Genomic DNA, 4,806 nt, shown 5'->3' on the forward strand with positions numbered 1-4,806 from the left:
AGAGAGAGAGAGAGAGAGAGAGAGGGAGAGGGAGAGGGAGAGAGGCTTTCAAACCATATGGTGAAATTTGCCATGATACCAAACAACACAGCTTGCAAACACAGCTTTCACACATACCATGGATGTCTAGCCAAGGCACACTATTCAAACTATGAAGCAACTTAATTTCATAGCTTAAGCCAAGAGAGAGAAGGGAAAGCCAACACATTGCATGCTAGAGCTGATGAGTATGTGATGCAAGTTCATACAAACAGCATTTTGATAACCGATAAAGTAAACCCGTTACACGTATCAACCCAGTCAATCCATAAACCCAGACTTAATTTAACATCCGAACATGTAAACGTGGATAACATGTCAAACCAAAAAATTTGTTTTAACCACCTAGCATAAGCCAAGGAGAGAATGAAAACTTCACATTCCATGTTAGAGCTGATAAGTATGTGGAACAAAATCATACAAACGACATAGTCACTCAAAACAATCTCAAGCAGGTGAAGATAAAATCTCTTGCGCCTCATCCTCGTCACTACTAACATCTTGGGCGCCATCCTCACTGTCCCCTTTGCCACTTCCACCGCCTTCATCCTCGTCATCAGTCCCATCATCCTCACCGTCATCACCGCCACCACTTATGTCACCCCCACCATCGTCATCACTGCCACCACTAATGTCACTCCCACCACTTATGTCGTCACCGCCACCACTTGTGTCACCCCCACCATCATCATCATCGGCAGCACTTATGTCACTCCCACCACTTATGTCATCACCGCCACCACTTGTGTCACTCCCAGCATCGTCATCATCGGCATCCCCATCGCTACCATAATCGGGATCATCATCCCCACTCCCATCCTGGTTAGACTCGTCATCACTCCCTCCGCTACTCCCCCCGCTGCTTTTATCCTCGTCACTACGAGCAATCAAGGTCCCCACTTTGATCCGGCGTTGCATTAAAACAGATTAATTTAAACTCAGATTAATTTAAACTCAGACATACAATAAACCCGGGCACTTACAAAAACACAAACCCGATTAAAATAGTAAAGTTGGCTTCTATGACCATAGAACTTACCCTAGATTCGTAGCCTTCCTCCACGTGACTCTTGATCTCCTTTTTCATTGCCTCTTCCCTTTGATCGATCGTTTTCATGTGGTTGGCCACAAAGTGCATGATAAAAGTATCTTTCTTCATGGCCGTTTGAGCCTTGCGCGGAAGAACGTCCCAAGTGAGGGCTGCCCTATTCTTTTCTCTCTCCTCAATCCTCTTGCGATTTACTGCAAACTTTCGACTCACATCCTTAAAGCGCTGCTGGGCCCGTACCTGATCTCGTATACTTGACTTGGGCACGTCGTTGTTGACACTCCCTCAAGGCCGCCCTCTGAGCCTTTGAGGGATGAAGACATCCAGCCCATGTACTTTCTTTAAGTGTTGAATCATCCGTGATTGCTTCTCCATGAGAGTGTTCCGACTTGCACATGGTGGTTCAGCCCGACAAATCCTCACCAACTTACCCCCATTGATAACCTCAACATAAGGCGTCTACATCCAATACAATACAAAAGGCAAAGCAAGTCAGTGACAGATAAACCCGGGCAATAAAAAATACTAGATAGAGAGAGAGAGAGAGTTGCACACCATGACGTGACAGGTAAACCCGGGCAATAAGAATACTAGACAGAGAGAGAGAGTTGCACACCATGCCGTGACAGATAAACCTGGGCAATAAAAATACTAGAGAGAAAGAGAGAGAGAGAGTTGCACACCATGCCGTGGCAAATAAACCCGGGCAATAAGAATACTAGAGAGAAAGAGAGAGAGAGAGTTGCACACCATGCCGTGACAGATAAAACCCGGGCAACAAGAATACTAGAGAGAGAGAGAAAGTTGCACACCATGCCGTGACAGATAAACCTAGGGACTTCTTACCACAGTTTTGGAGGTAGTACAGCTTGCCCCTGATTGTTTTGCTCTCTTTACTTGAAGCTTGGGCCGCTTTGAAGAGCCGACAAGGGCAAGAGCCTTATCCATCGGCCCTTCATCCTCTTGCCCCGTCTCCACATGCTTTTTAGCCTTATTCTTCACACCATCCCTCTTTACAGCAATCTTAACCTCCAGCACCTTCTCCAACTGCCCCTTGCCCGTGTGCCCTTTCACCTTGACCTAACCATTTTATCAAAGAAAAGGAAAACCATAAGATAAAAAAAGACATTCATTGGCTTCTTGCACAACACTTGAGGGGCTTACCTCGTCAACAGCAAGTTTCCGCTCGACGGGATCACGGACTTCCACCTCTTTCATCCTCTTCAACCTCTTCACATTTTGTTGCTCGGGGACCGCCGTACCTTCTTTCTCTTTCACATCGGCCTTGGCCTTTCTCTTGTTCACCTATGACAATGCACTCAGACATAAACCCGGGTGCAACGACCAAAAACACTTGCAAGGCACACTTTCATTGTAATAGTCTGCCTAGGGCCGTTTGTTGCATACCTGTGTCTTGGGTGGCTCGGAGCCTGCTGTGCCACTCAACTTCTTTGCTTGACCACTCTTATGAACCTTCAAGGGACTTGATCCTTCAAGCACAATTATATCTAGCACACATTGCCACCTGTGAACACCTTACAGCCGACACAATTTTCAAAAAAATTGCACAATACCCGGGCACTGACAGGTATACCCGGGCACAGTCCTACCATTTTAGTTTGTTGGTCCTCCTTTGCAGCCTTAGGAGCCTTTGGTGCCCCTGGTCGGGTGCCCGCTGTGCTGCTCACCTTTTTTGACTGGCCGCTTTTTTGACTCTTCAACGTGCCTGATCCTCTAACCAGATTCAAACCCTGCACATCTTAAACACCTAAGCACTTAACAGCTAGCGAAACCCAGGCACTGACAGATATACCCAGGCAACTCAGGCACTGACAGATAAACCCAGGCATTTCTCCTACCTGTTTTGTTGGTTGGATCTCCTTTGGGGCCTTTGGGGCTAGGGCCTTCTTCATACTAGCATCTTGGCATGGCTCCTGAGGTACATCCGATGACAAAGGAGCATCTTGACCCTGCACAAATCTTACTTGTTTTGCCGGTTGGGCCTCCTTTGGGACCTTTGGGGCCTTCTTCAAAACAGAGCCTTGGCCTTCCTCTCGAGGTACATCCGCCAACAAAGGAGCATCTTGGCCCGGTGGCATTGCAATCTTCAAAGGCGTTGCAATCTTTGGGGCCTTTGGAGCCTTCTTTGAAGCAACACCTTGGCATGGCTCTCGAGGTACATCCGCCGACAGAGGAGCATCAATCTTCAAAGGCGTTGCCCTCTTCAAACCCTGCACATGTGAACACTTAACAGCAGGCACAAATTTCCCTTAAACCACACAAATCTCCGGGCAATGACAGATAAACCCGGGCATCTACAGGAAGAGTCCTACCTGTTTTGTGCGTTGGATCTCCTTTGGGGCCTTTGGGGCCTTTGGAGCTTTCTTTGAAGTAGCACCTTGGCACGCCTCTCGAGATACATCCACCGATAGAGGAGCATCTTGGCCCTGAGGCATTGCAATCTTCAAACCCTGCACATATTAGAACAAATAAACCCAAACGTCCACAGATAAACCCGGACATTCATAGGTAAAACCGGGAACTGTTTTACTTGTTCTGGTTGTTGGGCCTTTAAAGCCCCCTTCTTCCCTTCCTTGGTCACAACAGCAGTAGGCTTGCATGGCTCCGGTTCTACAACCGCCAACGGAGGAACATCGTCATTGTTTGGTCCTTTCCCCGCTTTCTTCTTCCTTTCCGTGGTCACAACAACAGTCTTGACCGGCGAAGGCTCCGGAACAACATCGGGCTGAGACACTACAAGAAGGAGCTCCCCCCCCCCACCTCTTTGACCTCCTCAACCGGCGTTGTCCCCGCCCTCGACCACGTGGCTCTCATCGCAGGCGGATTTTTGGCTCCCCCCCCAGCCCTTCCAGCAGGTGTCTTTGGCGGAGGTGTAGAGTAGGCGCCTCTCATTCCCGTCCTCCCTCCCTTCTTCGCCTTGCCCACCATCTCTGCGCAAACCTGGACAGAGATCCCCCTTGCCCGCGATGCCCTTGAAACCCCCTAGACTGACCTGCGCGATGCCTTGAAACACCCCCTCAAACCCCAAAACAGAGGTGGCAATGTTGAACGCCCATCTTGCAAGCTGTACTACGTGGGCGACATGGCGGGACGACCTGGAGGCTCCCCTCACTACCTGAGGTGAGGTGAGGTGACACACCCCACTTCAAAATCATGGCGGGTGATCCTGTCGGATTTCCCCCCGTCATAATTCGTGCCGACGTGGATCGTATGTCACCATCTCACCCACGTCCAGAGGCCACGTCACCCGCCCGGCACCACGTCGTCCCGCCATTCGTTGCCCTGGTTTACCTCCTACCCGAGCCCGGCCCCGCCACGCGGACGATCCAGATCGCCTCGCCGATCGCGCCCCAGTTCCGCGCCGTCGATCCCATGAACGAGCTTCTTAAATGTGCATGTGTATATAGTCTTGAGGATAGGATACATGGAAATTGACATTTAGCATCTAGCACTGAAGGGAACAAGAACATGACTAATTTGGCAAGGGCGGCAATGCGTGAAAGGGATATACATTTGAAAATGCTATAATATTTACGGGAGGAGATAAAGTTAAGTGCATCATTTATTAGAGATAATAGGGATGGTTACAATTGAAATTATATCCAAGTGAGGTTGTACTACTATATTTCCTAATGAATGATTTTTCTAGTATACATGCTAAATGTAAATTCTTGCAAACAAAAAGTATTTCAAAATAA

At 48.6% G+C, this 4,806-nt stretch overlaps 1 pseudogene; it reads right to left on the reverse strand.

Annotated features, from left to right (window-relative positions):
- Window positions 1-486: 486 nt before the first annotated feature.
- Window positions 487-4,382, reverse strand: LOC147453520 (uncharacterized; annotated as a pseudogene).
- Window positions 4,383-4,806: the final 424 nt, after the last annotated feature.

The sequence above is a fragment of the Adiantum capillus-veneris genome, chromosome 7, assembly GCF_014529385.1.
Source record: "Adiantum capillus-veneris isolate H3 chromosome 7, ASM1452938v2, whole genome shotgun sequence".
NCBI lineage: Eukaryota > Viridiplantae > Streptophyta > Polypodiopsida > Polypodiales > Pteridaceae > Adiantum > Adiantum capillus-veneris.